Source organism: Diabrotica virgifera, chromosome 2, assembly GCF_917563875.1.
Source record: "Diabrotica virgifera virgifera chromosome 2, PGI_DIABVI_V3a".
Lineage (NCBI taxonomy): Eukaryota > Metazoa > Arthropoda > Insecta > Coleoptera > Chrysomelidae > Diabrotica > Diabrotica virgifera.
The window spans coordinates 144,696,407-144,716,480 of record NC_065444.1 but is presented as its reverse complement, the minus strand read 5'-3'; the positions used below and the strand labels follow the sequence as shown (position 1 = coordinate 144,716,480).

The 20,074-nt window shown below is 32.5% G+C and overlaps 1 long non-coding RNA gene across 1 annotated transcript; it reads left to right on the top strand.

Moving 5' to 3' along the window:
- The first annotated feature begins 9,519 nt into the window (after window positions 1–9,519).
- LOC126880281 (uncharacterized) lies at window positions 9,520–14,077 on the top strand. Its single transcript, XR_007696536.1, has 2 exons — window positions 9,520–13,707; window positions 13,804–14,077. It is a non-coding gene; the product is annotated as an uncharacterized LOC126880281 (long non-coding RNA).
- The last annotated feature ends 5,997 nt before the right edge of the window (window positions 14,078–20,074 follow it).

Genomic DNA, 20,074 nt, shown 5'->3' with positions numbered 1-20,074 from the left:
GTTGTTGAATAATAAAAGAAGTTTTTATTTAAAGTCAAATCCTAGTTCTTTCTTAAATTAAACATATAAACTCTAATAGCAACAGACATAACTAACGTCAGAACGTATCGGGGGCGAACTCTGAGAGTACAACTTTAGTCCTGGGTCAAATAACAACCCTTCACCAAATAGAACTTAGAAGTAGTAATAGTATGATTTTAATGCATACAGCAAAGTTAAATATATCCAGAATAGAATAATAATAATAATATGAGTAATGGAGGATTAATAATATTATTCAGATGGATAATAAGCAGAACTCTAAACAAGTTAAATAGCCACCCAGGCAACCAAGTGACGTCAACAACGTCGAGGAAACGTCAGTATTTGGTGGAATATATACACGTGGTTGAACATTACGTCATATCAACGTCTTTTGTAGGTGATTTTAAATACGTAAGATTAATGACGTTAAAATACGTTTAAAAGACGTTTTCATTTCAGCCAGCCTAAGTCTGACGTCACGAAATTGGGAGGAGCTTGGAGCTTAAAAGTTACAAAACTTTTATGTTTGTATCATCGTTGTCGTTTGTCGTTTCATTTCATTGTTTGTTTGTCCTAGTATTTTGCCTATTTTGGATTCATTTGGATTTTGTTGGCTGTTTTGTGTGTATTTTTTAAAACTTCTGTTTGTCATTTGTAAATTTTATAAATTTACCACAATGCAAAGTGATTATTTACCCGCCGTTACACGCGTCTTCTTTTGTGACGTGGCTGCACGCGTATGAGCGTCGCCCTCACCTACATAAGTTCGACTTCTTTCGAGCAAGAATGAATGTCAACATGTATAAATATAAAATGGGTTGTACTCACATATTATAGAAAGTCTCGTAAACCAATTTTTTTTATTAATTTAACAAAACAAAAGTAAAAATAATATACATAGATCAAAAGCAAGTTTTCTTAATTTTCAATTTCAGCGAGCCACTGAAGAAATGAACGTTCTTTACGCGAATTCATTTTACTAAAAATACAAATTAAAATTAACAACTGTTCTGAAGCTATTTCTTTGTGGTATTTATGTAATTAACTATTAATATTTTGTATTTTGATAACAACGTCCGAGGTGGAATTCGAAACGTCAATAAAATCAATTTTACAAGTTAAATTGTGGCTTATTTCCCAATTAGAATAGGTAAATTTAAAAATGGGTTCTTAACCAGTGGCGCACCTAGAATTTTCCTCTGGGGGAGGGGGGGTTAGCTTGGGCACCGAAAGTTTTTTGTATTATTTGTGAAAGACAAGTTACATTTTCCTACTTTCTTTTATATATATTTCTATATGCTCTGGGTGGGATTTTAACTCCCAAACCCCCCGCTCGGTGTGCCACTGTTCTTAACCTAATCCAAACAATAATATTTAAAAAAATGAATAACCATTTTCAATGTCGTTGCAACACGAAACTACAGCCGCGCGATATTCTAGTCCAATCAGAGAGTGCCGCAAGCACCTCTACCGGTTTCGAAACTTATTAGTCTCTGATCAGGAGGCACATATGCTGCTCTCCCCGATCCAACCAAAACAAACCCTGGCGTGCAGTCACGGACCGCAACGAACGAAATGGCATAGATGCCCTAGCGGCAACTGCTATCAAAAGTCTAAGTTTTCAGTCTAATGGCATATAAAGCAACATAATGCTACTCTACATCCCACCAGAATGAAAACAATAATATTTCATTTTCCCTTAATAATACAGTCGAACCCGCTTATTAGAATAGCCTTCGTGCCAAGCAAAAATATTCCTATAACCGGGATATTCTAATAACCGATCAGTGGTGGCTAGCAGAAATATATGTACCGAATATACGTCGTAATAGTACAACACACTTTGTAGAGGTACATACTGTATGTACATGTACATAGTATGTATTTACATGTACATACATACGTTATGTACATATATTATGTATATGGTTCTATTTCTTTTTATGTCAATAATACAGTACCTAGTGTAACTATTACTTATTTTATTAAAACACCAAACTACATTATCTGTGCATGCATACCTACACAAATAAGTATGAAATGTATACAATATGTAGATATACGTATACATATATATTTTCTTATTAACATATATCCAACAGACTTACTTTTTTTCTGGAAAAATAATCGGTAATTTGAGACTATTCGTTTTGTTACATAAGATATTAGCGTTGATTGAAATATTAATATGGGTCCAATACCTCAATCAACGATATTAGTCACTTGTTGCTCTAAAATTATAATATGTAAATAAAAAATTGACATTGGTTTTACCTTCCAGAAAATTTCAGCGGTTATTATATTACAAAGGGTTATTTATGACTTCCAACTGTTAAAAATCTAGACAGACAACGACGTGGCGGTGAGTGAGCAATAAGAATGTTTACACAATTGAAAAATTAGGTACCTACTTTACGATCGGTAAATGTTTGGCAGAAGGTAGAATTGGTACCCATAATAAAGTAAGTAATAAAATATTATCGACAGGTCCTATAAAACCAGAAAACATAAAAATTCGTGGGAAATTGTACCTAAAAAGTTTTTGGTAACTTAGGATTATTAGATAAAGCGGGATTCTTTTACTAAAACGTATCACTATAAACGGTTAAATTTATTAAGGAGTAAATGGAAATGTTCCGGGATCTCAAAATTTTATTCCTTAAACCGGGATATTCCTATAAGCGGTACTCTAATAAGCGGGTTCGACTGTATTTTAATTAAACCTACCTAAATATTAAATAAAAACCTAAAAGTTTCTTTGAGATAACAGAAACGTGATTTCACCGTGATTGCACGCGCAGTGAGGAATTCCCTCACTTGAAGAGGGATGTCTCTTCTTTCAACTATCACACAGCACACTGACCGCCTGAAATATTCTATAACTTTTTCATACCCTCTCATGAACCATGCTAAAGGCATTCCTGGATGCTTAAGGTTATCGTATTAGTTTACACAACTTCATTGGTTATAAACAAATATGGTGAGGGATTCCCTCATAGCGCGTGTAATGGCGGGTTAAGGAAATTATTAATGGAAACTCCGCAGATGTTTTAGAAAGGTAGGCGAAACAATTTTTATTTACTATTCATTTTTCCCTGATATTTATCAATAATGATGAATTTTGCAAGCAATAACATTATTTCTTTTATTGTTTTAGATACTCATTGAAGCTGAAAATAATTGGAGATTTAGATCCATATATACAATTCAGTAATCAGAATTGGATTTTACAGTGCATTCCATCAATTATTGTTATAATGCTATTAGATAGACTGGTAGAGTCTCACAGTTACTGTCTATTCGTTAGGGATACACCGGTCACGGATTAATAAAGAAACAAACCAATTAGCAGGTCGATTGTAATATTTTAGGTATACCAGTAACATAAGCGTAGACCTCGGGTGCGTAGAGGGCCAATATCTATTTAATTATTGAATTTTTAGTAATTTTTTGATTAAAATTTAATAAGCAGGATAATTTAAGGAAAAATAATAAGATAAATAATAAACTACAATGCACTCTTGTTAGAAATACCTTTCTTAGCAAAAACTTAATACTAACTTAGGAGTAAGATTATGCAAAACACCTGACTAGAACATTTTCCCGAGCAGAGGCGAAGAGACTTCCTTGACTAAAAGAACAATTAGGATTTACCCGCAAGTAATATTTTAAATACGAAAAAATATATAGATTAGTGCCGATTCGATATGCGGTCTACCATCCAATATGCGGTCTACCGCAGAGTAACTAATTCGTTATGTGGTCTATCACAGAGTAGTTATTTCGATATGCGGCCACCACTAAATAATGTTAATGCATTCAGTAAATTTTGCATCTAGTCGTATATACAGTAAACGAGTTATACGAGTATATACAGTATACAGTTTATATTAGTAAATAGAATGATCTTTCAAATGAGCTAGCACACGACCCCTATTCTCATGTAAAAAATAATCGATTACTTCATCACGCCCATATGGATGAAGTTACTAGTATGACATTTATGGCAAAATATCATAATTTAAAAATAAAAATCGATCTGTTTCAGGATTTTTTCTTAAAATCGCCGGTTTACGAAATAACGAATTTAATCCTTTCATTTGCACCATACTGTATAGTATCATAAAGCTCATTTTTTGACCTATTTTAATTACGGTAACTGTGTTGGCATTGTACTTATTCAAGTGAAAGTACTTAATTACCCAAATAGGTGCAAAACCAAATTAGAGAAAGTATGACAGACTAATGCAATTTTAATAGGTAATTTAAATAAAAGGGTTGACAAACAAAGCAGGAATACTATAAGAAACTATAAGGACATTTGTTATCTTCCAGTTGAATTTATTCTGTCAAATTGGTAACGTCATATATTGTTAATTTTGTGAGAATCTGTTCGTGCTGTTTAACCGAAAATGCCAAGACGTATTTTATATGTAGATACTCTAATTTATAACCTACATATGTACTTTATTGCGTAAAAAAACAATGGTGGTCGTTTAAAATCGGTAACGTCTGTACAACAAAGCGTGTGCAATGCTTTAGGAATTAGCGAATCAAAATTAAGATCTACAATTAAAAACGAGAATAGGGCTTTTCATTCACAGTCATTTGTTTCGAGCTTCTGTCATGTGTAACATAATATTAATATATCTACGTTATTGGTATTGCCAATGATACAAACCAAAGACGTATGACGTAGATATATTATTATTATGTGACACATGACAGAAGCTCGAAACAAACGACAATCGATGAAAAGCCCTATAGTGAAGTGCCGGAAAACTATCACCACCATACTCGCCTGTCTTTAAAAACGAACGTTATGTTCGAAGGACGAAAATTTCAAATTCGTAATATCATACATCAAATGCGTGCAAATATAAGGAACGTGTGACTTTAGATACAATTTTACTTAAGTTAAAAGAGAGGAAATTTGGTGACATCGGCAGAACAAGTTTATGGCAAGTCCTACATAACATAGGATTCAAATTTAAAAAAGAGGATAATAGAAAAGCGCTTTGTGAAAGAAGTTCTGTTGTACACAAGAGAATTGAGTTTCTTAGAAAATATAACAAATTTAAAGAAGAAGGGTCAACTTTTGTATATTTAGACGAAACATGGATATTTTCTAAGGGGAATATGGCAAGATGACAACATAAAATCGATCAAGCGTACTAGTGGAGAAGGGAAGCGACATATAATTCTGCACGCGGGAGGGAAGACAGGCTTTATAGAAGGTGCTGATTTAATATTTTCGTCTACATAAAAAAACAGTGACTATCATGACAATATGAACACGAAAATGTTTGTGAAATGGTTGCGTGAAAAACTTCTTCCCGGATTAAGTGAGCCCAGCGTAATTATTTTAGACAATGCGACTTACCATTCATAAATACTAAACAAAAATCCAACAAATTCGTGGAATGTAGATAAGATTAAAGAATGGCTAACAAATGAACGCATATCTATTCCACAGCATATATTAAAGTCTGAGTTGTTACGTTTGGCAAAACAACATGCAAAACCAAAAATCTTTGTGATGGATCAGGTTATTGAAAGTTACGGGCATCAAGTTTTACGTCTTCCACCATACCACTGCCAGTTTAATCCTATCGAATATATATGGGGAACAGCAAACAATATTACGACAACCATATTGGGCCAAATGGGTATACAGACGAAGCGGTTTGGGAAACTTGGCGAGAAGCACTTTCAATTGCAACTCCAGAAGTATGGCGGAACTGTATATACAAGTGCGAAAAATTAATTGGTAGATTGGTGGATTCGAGAAAATAAAATAAACGAAATAAGCCCAATCATAATAACAATTAACGGTGACGACAGCGATGGCGATGATAGTGTGAACAATAACGACTAAATCGTTTTAGTAAAAAAAATTGGTACGTGTATTGACTTAATAATATTTAGCATTTTACTTAAATATTTGATGTTAACATAATGCCCTGCTGTAGGATTTCCGGATCCTTTTCAAGGTGGGATCATTTTAGTAGGTGTGATTTGTTTGAAATCGAAACTATTTGCAGATATTGTAGGTACATACGTAATATTATAATATTGTTTTTAATAATTTTTATTTACGGGAAAAATACCATATTATACATATCAACTATAAAATATACATAACTAACATAGAAAACATGCGATATGATAAAAGAATAAAACAAGCTAAAATTAGTTTACAATGTCATATAAATGCTTTTTACACGCGTCAATTGACTTTAATTTAAAAACATCCAACGTCAATATATCAAACAAACTGGAACATGAAGTAAAAACCACTTCTATGTAAAAGGTATATTTACTAAAAATTTTAAAAATCCCAATGGATTCAATAAAATGTGTTCATCAGAACGTTTTCAAACATATCGGTCCATCATCAGTGAATTTGGATACTTGCAAAATAGCCCCAGAACCAAACAATATTTGTGATTATAAATAAATCTACATTATGTTAAATTAAAATTAAAAAGGCTAAACGCCAATGTTCAGGGATTAAACCTCTGGGAACATGGTGAAACTCTACCCGAGGACCCAATCAACCATCTTAGGTCAACGATGACTACTAAGTCTTAGTAGTCCCAATCAACCATCTTAGGTCAACGATGACTACTAAGTCTTAGTAGTCATCGTTGACCTAGTAGTCATCGTTGACCTAAGATGGTTGATTGGGTCCTCGGGTAGAGTTTCACCATGTTCCCAGAGGTTTAATCCCTGAACATCGGCGTTTAGCCTTTTTAATTTTAATTTAAGATAATGTAGATTTATTTATAATCCCAACAATTGTTTGGTTCTGGAGCTATTTTGCAAGTATCTAAATTCACTGATGATGGACCGATATGTTTGAAAACGTTCTGATGAACACATTTTATTGAATCCATTGGGATTTCTAAAATTTTTAGTAAATATACCTTTTACATAGAAGTATATGTCAAAATAATATAAATTATAATGTTATATTTACAGACAATCAAAGTATAGTTAAGATATTATCGAACAAAGAAAACGCAAAAAACCTTAATCATATTGAGGTTGAAGTAATAAAACTTTATCATGAAGCTATAATTTCTGGAAATAATATAATTATTTGCTGGATGAAAGGACATTCTGGTGTACTGGGCAATGAAAAGGCTGATAGTTTAGCTAAGGAAGCAGCAATAAATGGAGAAGAAATATGTAACAACTATATTCCGTATACAGATATAATCAGTGTGTGTAATATGTATCCCCTTGCATGGAACATGTGTCACTATAATATTGTCTATGTCTAAGTTGTCATTGTCTCATGTCATTTGTCACTGAAGTTAATGGCAAGATGTCGGTTATGGGATGTTAGCACCTCATTGATCGAATTTCGTAAAAATAATTATACCATCCTTTTGTTCACGGTTTGTACATCAATGATCACTTGGTTTCAGATTTTGATCAGTTGTAGTTTATTTTTTATTAAGGGTTGAAAATTCAAGGACGAAAAAAAGATGTTGGCACCTCATTGATAGAAATCTTTAAAACAAATGACTGTATTTGATAGGAAATAAAGCGCTGACCAATGATCAGGTATATTGAACACTGTTCAGGCTTTTTTGCATTGAAAATAATTGATAAAGTTGCAACAACCTTAGCACGCACGCGCAGTCCATTAAAAATTTTATATCTAACAGGAGCCCAGTTCTTTAGAGCGGTAAAAATTTTAAACCTACTGTGAAATCAGTGCCTTCCCGCGTTTTGCTAAATTATTATGTTATACTACATTCGCTCTCGCGAGATTTTTTTTGAGACATTCGGAATAGGAAACGTACAACACAAAAATTCCTACCTCACACTATTATTGCTAAAATCAGCTCAAATCAACTTAATCTTTCATTAAAAAAAGAAGAATTATTAGAAATAGTGGGAGTGTCTACTAATCTCATAAAATTTTGTGAAGTTTATTTCTACAAAATATTTTTATTTTGTACAATAAATAATTTTCTCATTTGCTATCAATACATTATAATGGTTTAAATAAATAAATATTGATTGGCGTAAGGTTTATGTTATTTTTATGTCTGTTTACTATTAATAATATTGGATATGAGCAGGTGCGTTGGTTTTGTAATAATTTCCAGTCACTTCTGACAACTGAATTTTTCAAAAAAGAAATTACTAACGTCAGTGTCAAAAAAAATCTCGCGAGAGCGAATGTAGTATACGGCTAGTATTTCTGAAATATATTTATACCACCTGAAAGTTAACAAAGTGCTCACGAAAGGACACACATTTCCAGGGTTTAGTCATTAGCAGATAATTTTGTATTAATTATTTGAAAAATTTTCAAGGACAGTAACTCTTCGATCTCATCAAAATTCTTGCAAGCTTTTTACTCTTCGAACGAACCTTTTTCTTACAGTGTTGCGCGATTTTGAATAAGTAATAAATTATAAGTTCTGACCCAGAAAACTCAGAATTGATTTTTACATTATAATCACATGAAGCGGTTATAGTTAAATTTGTTGCTATCTAGAGAATGTAAAGATTATTCGTGATAATAAGAATTGTAATATATTTATTTGTTTTGGATATTAGGACTAATATATTCCAAGGAGAGTAAATCAGATCACACTATTGGCAACTGAGCATCTTAAGAGTAGATGAATAGCACCGAGTCCCGCTCACTTCGTGGTGGAGGCGCAACATCGTGAGCCAGAATCGGCATACCGATTCCCGCTCACATGAGCCAGAATCGGCATACCGATTCTCGCTCACCGTGGGAAAAAGTGGTCCAGAATCGGCTTACCGATTCTCGGCCATCGTAATACCTATCCATCATGGTCCTTGGCATCGATGGCTCGTTGAATGTAGAAGAAGTAGAAGAAGTAAAAGATCAACAATGACCAGAGGATCGTAAGAAGATTGTTGATTTCGAAAAGGCAACATGGCAATGACAATGGACCATTCTGAACATGAGAAGAAGTAAAAGACCTACAATGACCAGAGGATCGTAAGAAGATTGTTGATTTTGAAAAGGCAACATGGCAATGACAATGGCCCATTCTGAACATGAGAAGAAGTAAAAGACCATCAATGACCAGAGGATCGTAAGAAGATTGTTGATTTTGAAAAGGCAACATGGCAATGACAATGGCCATTCTGAAAGTATATAAAAATGCTATATAATCATCATCATGACAATGGCCCATTCTGAACATGTATAAAAATGTGAAATGCTATACGATTATCATATATAGGGCTGAAAATATATTTGTACAAATTACGAAAAATCAAACATTTTGAATTATTTACAAAAATATTTTTTAAATAACAAGTTGTTGTTTATCAACATTCCGGATGTGGATGGTTGATAAGAAAAGAATGTAGACGTTATTTTTGCAACAACAGGAAACCGCTAAAGATATGACAAACCACAATGCTAGAAGGCAGGATGTAGTCAGATGATAACATGTAACCACATATATTAGTATTATAAACTGTTATCAGTTTCCGGTAACCACAATAACATATTTTTACAGGAAATGTGTTATCGTGGTTAACGAAAAAAATATGTTATTGTACGGAAACTATTTTGCAAAAACAAATCCTTGACATGTGATCACGCTCTGCCTGCGTGGGGGGTTTCGCCTATAAATAGAGAACCAAACAAGCATACAACACAGTCGACATCTGAAAGTCTTACAGTAAGTCATAAGTTCGCAGTGCAGTGAAAATAGTGAAGCAAGGTAAGCTATTTGTGTTGTTTATTTTTTAAATACGTATTTCTGAATGTATTGTGTACCTGTTTTCATTGTTAAGTAATTTTATGTATTTATTATATCCTTTTTCATGGTTCAAAATATTTTCCCAACCGCTATTTTTTATAAGCATTGTTTTCCTCTTTTCGTATTTTGATTTCACGTTCCTCTCTTTTCATATTCTGATTTCATTCAGTATTTTATTTAAAAAATGTTTATTTTTACGACTTCATGTAGCGTCTAACATAATTCACAGCTTTTCTCTCTCATCCTAATCGTTTAATGTATCTCCACATTTTCGTTAAAAAAAGAAAATAGAGAAAAATAGAAAGTTTTCGTATTGTTGCAGATGGATCTAACCAAAATAAACAAATTCTCGCTTATTGCAGAGAGAAAGCCTGTCCAAAATTTGAGGGACCTACCTGTCGACACTCCATTTATAATTTACTCAGCGAAAATAGTAAAAAGCAAGTTTGGGGAGGTTGTATTGCTTGAACTAGAAGAAAGCGTGGTTTTCCTACCGGACAGAGTGACAGAAGACTATAAGCCATTTTTACAAGAATTTTCTAGCCAAAAATATTCCCTAGTCTACAAAGGCGCCATCAATATTGGAAAGCAACATCCTGCATCATCTTCATTGTCTATTTCACTTTTCATATTTTCGCTGTTGGTGTTGTTGCTGGCTCCCATGGTGTAGGCTGAATACGTCTTAACGGATATGTAGCTTGTGGTAGTTTTCTAAAGGCGTAAAGACCTTGCTGCTGCTCTTCAGACCTCCACGTTTGCCCCTCAATATGCAGACTATCGAATTGCCTATTAATTTGTTTTAAATCCTCATATGATTTAATATCTTTATTTAACAGGCTGAGTTTACTTTGAAACTCCATTACCCTATGTATGTACTCGATGGGATTCATACTAGTACTGATCATGTTCTGCGTGAAAAGTCTCAATAAATTCCAACTTTGGAGCACACCTCCTGCGTCGAATGTTGCGTAAATGCCACATCATTCGCGTTCAAATGTCACGTTAAAGAGGTACACTGTTAGGATGGTTTAAAGATAAATAGCCTATACCATTAGGGAATAGAGTGTAGCAGAGACCATTAGAGACCATTAGAAACCATCAGGTCACGTTATTCTCGTCACGTCATTCACGTCACGTCATTCGCGTCACGTCATTCGCGTCACGTTATTCACGTCACGTTATTCACGTCACGTTATTTCACGTCACGTTATTTCACGTCACACCATTCACGTGACGTTCTGTTAGGCACTATACGGAAAAGAAGAAGAAGAATTGACAGTTAATGTTGAACGTTGACAGAAGAAGAATTGACATTTGCCATCTGTGTCGCCACCGCTTTCATTTGACACCCCATACGTCAAAATCGGATCATTAGCAAAGAAGATATGTTGTAATGCCGTTTTGGCAATGTCAATGATTTGTTTTTTAAAGGATTCCGCAGCTCGTTACCCCAACGCGGCACGAACGTGATCACATGTTTACATTCTCACGGTTACGTTGTTCATTTCAGAGATAAGATTTCCATGTTTTGCAAAAAAACATGACAAACAAGACCTTGTGGTTTTAAAAATATGCGATAACATTTACACAAATAACAACAGTGGTTACATGTTATCATCTGACTACATCCGGACTTTTAGTATTGTGGTTTGTCATATCTTTAGCGGTTTCCTGTTGTTGCAAAAATAACGTCTACATTCTTTTCTTATCAACCATCCACATCCGGAATGTTGATAAACAACAACCTGTTATTTAAAAAATATTTTTGTAAATAATTCAAAATATTTGATTTTTCGTAATTTGTATAAATATTATATTTTCAGCCCTATATATGATAATCGTATAGCATTTCACATTTTTATACATGTTCAGAATGGGCCATTGTCATGATGATGATTATATAGCATTTTTATATACTTTCAGAATGGCCATTGTCATTGCCATGTTGCCTTTTCAAAATCAACAATCTTCTTACGATCTTCTGGTCATTGATGGTCTTTTACTTCTTCTCATGTTCAGAATGGGCCATTGTCATGTACTTTACATGTTGCCTTTTCAAAATCAACAATCTTCTTACGATCCTCTGGTCATTGTAGGTCTTTTACTTCTTCTCATGTTCAGAATGGTCCATTGTCATGTACTTTACATGTTGCCTTTTCAAAATAAACAATCTTCTTACGATCCTCTGGTCATTGTTGATCTTTTACTTCTTCTACTTCTTCTACATTCAACGAGCCATCGATGCCAAGGACCATGATGGATAGGTATCACGATGGCCGAGAATCGGTATGCCGATTCTGGACCACTTTTTCCCACGGTGAGCGAGAATCGGTATGCCGATTCTGGCTCATGTGAGCGGGAATCGGTATGCCGATTCTGGCTCACGATGTTGCGCCTCCACCACGAAGTGAGCGGGAATCGGTGCTATTCATCTACTCTTAAGTATTCGGGAGAGATTAAATGTCCAGCAAACGACGGCACTGTTGCCAGATTTACCTTTTTCCTTTAAGGGGGAATTTTAAAATTAGTCTAATGCCACTTTGGTTTTAAAAGAGAGTTCTGTATTCTTAAATTTATAACCTTACTTTTACAAGTAATTAGGATGATTTTATTTACATGTAAATATTGAAACAAGTATTGTACTGTGTCATAATTTAAAACTCGTGTTGCAGTATTTTGAAAAAAAAAATGAAGCTCAAAAGAAATATACTTATACAGTACAAATTATTTTTTAATGGGAATGGAAATTTACGATTTCAAAGGTGAAAATGTGTTGGGATAGTATAGATGGACACTTTTTTATTTTAGTATTAAGTGGTTACATAATTATTCAGAATATTAATAAAATTACTAGTAATTTGAATTAGTTTTAATATGTATTATAATAGTATTAATTCTCATCATGTATCTGGCTAAATAGCTAAGCGCTAAAGCCGCAAAATAAAAAAAATTGAAAAAAAACATTCTTAGCGAGGGCAAGTTAATAAATTCTATTTTCTTATTGCAGTCATTTTGTGACGGCTTAAGAAGTTACATAAATGATGTCTTTAGGCTGTGCAATTTTAACTGTAGAAAGACATCTTTATGACTTGTATTTACATGATATAGGGCTTTTCACTCAGTCATTTGTTTCGAGCTTCTGTCATGTGTTGTCTAATATTAATATATCTACGTCATATGTTATTGGTATTGCCAATGATAGAAACCAAAGACGTATGACGTAGATATATTAATATTATGTGACACTTGACCGAAGCTCGAAACAAATGACAATCGATGAAAAGCCCTATTCAATAGGGCATTTCATTCACAGTCATTTGTTTCGAGCTTCTGTCATGTGTCACATAATATTAATATACCAATCTACATCGTACGTTATTGGTATATACCAATGATTATGGAGACCTACACAAAGGAGAGGAATCGAGGTACGATTAATTACAGGGACCCGATCCGTCAACTGTCAGTGTCAGTTAAATTCACACGTGATATTGGTGACATTTGATAGACGTCAAGTTTTATTTTTGTTTGTAGAAATGGAATATTTTATATTACTTGTACGTTGTATGTTATTATTTAATTTCTATAAAATGGTAATGTGTTGGGTATCCGAATGGTTATCATTGATATTGTAAGTACTAAAATATCTAAAATTGTAAATTTATTGACACCATATTTTTAGGAAATCTGCTGAAGGGAGTAAAACTACTCATTTTATGTTCCTGCTACTTTTATAAAGAAGATAAAGAAAATCTTCTCACCATATTTTCAAATAGGACTGGTGAAGATGCTGAAGAAATGCAGTAGTACTATCTTGTGTGTAAATCCTTGATTTTGTGTAATTTATAAAATTGAAAGCAATATGATATGACTAACAATGATTGTGCCTTTATAAAAAAATATATCACAGGTACAATAATAATGTATTATTATCTTTTTTGATAACTATAAAATGCGGTTACAAAGTTGTTTCAGCATAGCATTCTAGTATAGATTTTTATTTTAGCATATCAAGAACGATCACAATTTAGTGAAAGTGTACATGGGAATAACAACTACTGTATATTGAAATATTGTTTAATATTTAATATGCTAAGTACATGGACGTCTTTATTTATACGTCCATGGCTAAGTAATATTCAGTTAGAATATTATCATGGATCATGGATGGGTGAAATATCACAGTTTTAACAAAAAAAAGAATGTGTTGTATTTTGTACGCACCTAAGAAGTTATACTTCTATTATATGATTTCAATGAAATAAACATTTTAAACAGTTTATTTGTATTTTATTTAAATATTAAACTAATTTTAATACTTATTTCTTACCAAATTTTTTTATTAAAATACCAAAAATTAAAAAAAGTAAGGCAAAACAACAACATAAGACGTTCCTAAGCAGTCACCAACATACGTTATCCAAAATATAACAGCAGCCAACATTGCTTGACTATAGTTATTAATCATGACCACCGTGTAAGTCAATGTGTTATGGCTGTAAAATTGATAAGAAAATGAAATATTTTGACAGATTTTACAAATAATACTAAGATTGTTTTTAATTTTCTTTTCATCATATTTTAATACTTATTATCATATTCCCGAAGAAGACAAATCCAAAGACCAAAAATTATCAAGAAATATATTTGCTAAAAACACTGATATATCTTTTTCACACTTTATTTGTATTGATATATACGTAACTTAAAAGATTTAGCAAGTAACTTTATACTGTGTGTTAGTGCATGTACTTCATACTGTCGTTTTTATAAAAATTCATCCTCAACATTTTCCCCAATCCTGCCTAAAGCAGTATGTATAACTTTAAATAAGATCAATAAAATTATTCATGACATTGATGCAATTACGTTTAAATTTGTTGCAGACATACCTGGCTGCAGTAGAGGGACTATTGCAAATATTATGTATACATTGTTAATCGTTATGCATGAAACTTTGTTCATCCAGCTAATAAAAAATATACCATATCAACTTAAAAATAAATTATGTTCACCTATAGTTTACAGCACTTTTACATATTATTGTGGATTGTACAGAAGTGACATACCAAAAACCAACATTATTGGCACATCAAAAACCAACTTATAGGTTTATAAACACATAGGTAAATAGTTTCAAAGGTTTGTTTGCTCCTAATTAGTTATTTTTACATCAGACAAAAAATGTCCAGGATGGTGGTGCAACATATCGCGAAAGAGTGTCTGAACATCCTAACGAGTTAGCCAAGCGGTTGTTTGAAGACTTACATGAACATGAAGAAAGAAGATTAAAAAAATTCAAACCAAGAGACTTAATTAATAGGTTTAAGTAATTAGTAATGTACATATCTTTGTAAATAATAACATATTGTAAATATTAGAGGTAATGCCACAAAGTTAGCAATAGCTACATTATAAAACAGGGTGCTTAATGGAGCATCCTGTACATGTCATAATCATTTATCAACAAAGACGCTTATTGTCATTACTGATAGATTGCAGAATAAAGGAGTTAAAAAAAAAGGATGGTGGTATTGTGCATCAAATGCGACCTGGTGATTTAATTCTTGCAGTTAAGGGTAGTACCACAGTTTACTAAAGAACAAGTAACTTCTTGTATTAGGGCAGTGACCAGAGGAAGAATTCATGTAGAACAAGCAATCGGAAGAATTAACTGTTTTTCAATTTATGGTAATATTCTAACTTCGCTTTATTTTTCAAGTTTGTGCAGCACTTACAAATTTGCAGTACCTACCCTCTAATAGCAGAGGGGAATTAATGGTAGATGAATGAAATATCCTGGTAGTTATATTAGTGAATAATCACAATACTTTTTTTAATTAGGGGTACCTATATGAATAAAATAGCTTTGTAGTTAAATTTGTAAATAATCACAATACATATTTTAAATTTTTTATTAATAAACTACTACATTGTGATTTTTAAAGACATACAAACACATAACAATATCAAAGATTAAAGTACAATAATAACCCTTCGACTATAAAACAAGATCCCCCTTAAATGCACCTTAATTAATTAAAAATTTCAGTTGAAGTGTTGAACCACAGTATTAACACAGAATACATTGGGTGATGTATTCTGTTAAATTTGTTATCCCTTATCTATGATACTGTGGTTTGACTAGGGTTTGACACATTCAAACTCCGTCGCCTCGCACATGCGCAGTTTACGGACATTTGACGGATCGGGTCCCTGTAATTAATCGTGCCTGAGGAATCGAGATAGGACGACCTTGAAATTTGTGTACACGATTTGCCTGTTTGCTTGGTTTCTCGCTAGGGCGGCGGTGGCGTAGAGATAGATGCTAGTTTTGCATTGGAGTGAATGTGAAAATTTCGAAAATAATTAATTATTCGTAGTTATATGATAATATTACTGGTTTTGGTGGTTAATATTATTTAAATATGAGTGCTAAGAAAGCTTACACTAAAAGAACTTGCTTTGTACCGGGATTTATATCGAGTTATCGTTCCGATAAAAAATTCAAAAGGGAACTTAACGAAGTTAATAAAGACTTTTTATAAAGATTTGTCTTTATGTTATTTATAACGTTCATCGATTATACCTATTCGTTTGTATGTTATTTCCTTCGGAGTACATAAAATTTGTGTATTACCTATTATTGGTTTTTATTTTAACCTGAAAATTATAGTGATAATAGTAGGAGGATCTTGAAAGTTTTTCTGTCGAAACAATGCATTTTTTGAGATAAAATATTTCACAAAAATTAACATTAATTTTATAAAAGTCAGACAGCTGTCGTCTGTAGTTAATTTACATTAACTAAATTTAAACATCTGATAGATAAGCTTTCAGAATATAGATAAATGAGGTGTTCAAAAGAAAAAGCATTTTAAATTTTGATAAAAAGAATAATTCAAAAGAAATGATCAATAAACTTAAAATTATTTAAATAACTTTTTAAAAACAATTACGTACAGTTAAGTTCAATTTTTTCAACTAACAAACTTTTTGATATCAGTTACAAAGATATTAACAAATTAATTTGCAGTTGAAATACCATTGGTATATAAATGTGGCAGTTAGATAATGTGGCAAAATATTTCCGCTTCAAAATAAGCTGTCCTACATATTAAAATAATGACAAATTTAAATTTGATGTCACATCTCCATCTACAGTGGTATAAAAAGAATACACTTTTTACCACACATCGATATGTTATAAGGTTAAGATAATTTATTTATGGCATAAAACATATTTAGCTACAATCCACCAATAAATTAACTTCTAATTACGTTAAAAACAATAATAAAATGAGTTAAATAATAAATAAGTCCATAAGAGCTAATGTATTTGTACCACCTTTTCGAACACTTGCGCCTCTAGCGGCGATTGCTGAAAGTTGAATTAGAGGTTGAAAAGTTAGCCCGCACAAACGATGCATTGCGTTTCCACTCCTTCTTACAGGTCTCCTACAAACCAAAGACGTATGACGTAGATACATTAATGTGACTTATGACAGAAGCTCGAAACAAATGACAATCGATGAAAAGCCCTATTGGCGTCTGCATATCAGGATCCGGTAATACTATATTATTTATCTATGATCAGGATATTGCTGGGTGTACACAAGTAAACAACACTTTTTTGATTAAAAGGTTTATTTCATTAAATCAAAACTTACATGGATACAATTTAAATAAGATATTAACAAGCTTTAACACATTCAGTGGCCATGACGTATGGGTAGCATCACGAAGGTTTTACGGAGGGTACTGACGACACATAAGTTATGTGAGTAGTACTGTGTAACTAAATAAATGATTTAAGTATGTGGTACCAGCCAAGTGGAGCTTGTTCGAGATGGGCACCAAACATTTTAATCTGGTCATGCACAGAAACTTATACTATAGTATGTTATATCTCATATTGCTCACTATTTAAATGAGTGAGCCTGCATACACGAACTATAATATATTATTACGGTTCTTTGTATGCTGGCTCACTCATTACTACTGTAGTGAACAATATGAGATGTAATATTATGAGATATACCTATTATATATTATGGTATAGCTCTCCATGAGTGCCAAGATTTAAACTTAACTGATAACAACTAATGGATAGATACCCTTTTATCCAAAATTTTATGAAAATTTTGAATGGTCATATTGGTATTAATTCCACAACCCCTTCCTATAACAATAGGCCCATTGTTGGATGTTATTGCAGTAGTTCTACTGGAAATACTAAAATTGTATGTATCTGCATCACTTAGAAGTCTACCCAAAAAGCTATTAATACTCTCTAAACCATCATTAATAGGGCTTTTCATCGATTGTCATTTGTTTCGAGCTTCTGTCATATGTTGTATATTCTGTGTATAATATTAATATACACGGATAATACAACATATGACAGAAGCTCGAAACAAATGACTGTGAATGAAAAGCCCTATACATCAATACATCTTGTATACATAATAGAATTTTTTTCAGAATCAGATATTTTAAGATTTACTTACCATGCCCTATCTATGTCATGCCAGGCACTTAACAGTCTATTAGGAGCAATACCCATTACATTTGACGAGGCATTGTAAAAGGTGTCGCTTATGCCTGATATAAAAACATTTGACTATACATATAATACCAACACAGACATGTATTTAAAAAAATTGGTAAATTAGAGTAGGTATCTTTTCTATTCGAAAATAAGAAAGCAGTACAAAATCCATTCCCAAATTCATCTTTTACTAATACTGTCATAAGTTCAAAGTCATAGGAATTGAGCCCATGAGTTCCATCGATTGCGATAAAGGATTTACCAAACTTAATTAACATTTCCTTTTGGCACAGTATTAAGCAAAATAAGACAAAAACCATAAATTTTAAATTCAGAATGAATATCCATTAGTATGCCCTGTTGTTTGTAAAATAATATTGGACATGAGTCTCTAAGCATTCAACCCAAAAATAAACACTGGTTGCATCATCATTGTACATATACCCATCTTTCAAATCAATGCCATAAGAGAGTTTATTGTTTGTGATATCTTTTCTTGTAAGTAAATCAATTCTTTTTAATTCGCCTCCTATGCTATTACGCTATCCTGAACAGTCTGAAGTTTACTAAAGGAGTAAAATATAGGTATAGGAGAATCAAACACACTAGTTTTAAATTGTAAACTGTAGTAAATATTCATGAGTAATATTTAAAAAGTGGTTTAGTGGTAACATTCTTGTTTTAAATTATATTGTGTATATCGACGGCAGAAAGGCAGGACCTCATAACTGAAAAATTTGTATAAAATGAGTTACTTCGGTTTTCGCTTTAGAATAAGTGTATCAGCACCTATTAAACAGCTTTTAGAGCTGGGAAAGCCTTTTGGAAAGCCTTCCGGAAACTTTCCCAGCTGTAATCACTGTTTAATAGCTGCCGATACACTTATTCTAAAGCGAAAACTGAAGTAACTCATGTTATAAAATTTTTTCAGTTACGAAGTCCTGCCTTTCCGCCGTCGATATGCAAATATTTTACTTACATTTTTAAAGAAAGTCTCAAAATAAACTTTGTAGAGATATTTATCTGATTTTGGTATTTATGTAAGTGCTCTATATCATCATCATGCCCGTAATGTGTTTTAAAATAGTTTCAATATTTTTAGATACTATATTATTCGACAGTACACCAAATAAACATTTTGCAGGATCCTTGGGATTTTAAAGCTCTTTCTCTATCTTGTTTTGTAAAATAATTTTTTGAGGATCACATACATATACATTCATAATAAGATGTTTCATGTTCTTGTACTCTTGTTCTCTTCCTGTGCCATCCATACAGTGCAAATCTAAAAAAACAACATAACAGGTGATTACATGGGCAGTTATACTACTTACAGCGTACTTTGTATCTAATCTATTATCTAGTATTACTCTATTAGTATCTACCTACATAAAACTATCTTTGAAATCTAAATTTTTTATATCAACATCAACCTTAACCCTACGTTAGGCGCGTCGTTATTGCTGACAAGCTTAGGCGCGTGGTCTACGATCGTAGACCAATACTTTTTTGTCGTATAATACCGGATTTTGGCAAAATTAACAAATTAGTGGTTAATAACATGTTTATTTATGTTCGCATTTTGATATTAGATATGTTTTGTTCCTTGGCTTTTCTCATTTTGACAGTGGTAAAATTAAAAACCACGTCATGATTTTTTGGGTCTTTATTCGCAAGTAAACGAAAATGGTCACAAAAATAAGCTCAATTTAGTAAAAAACACAAA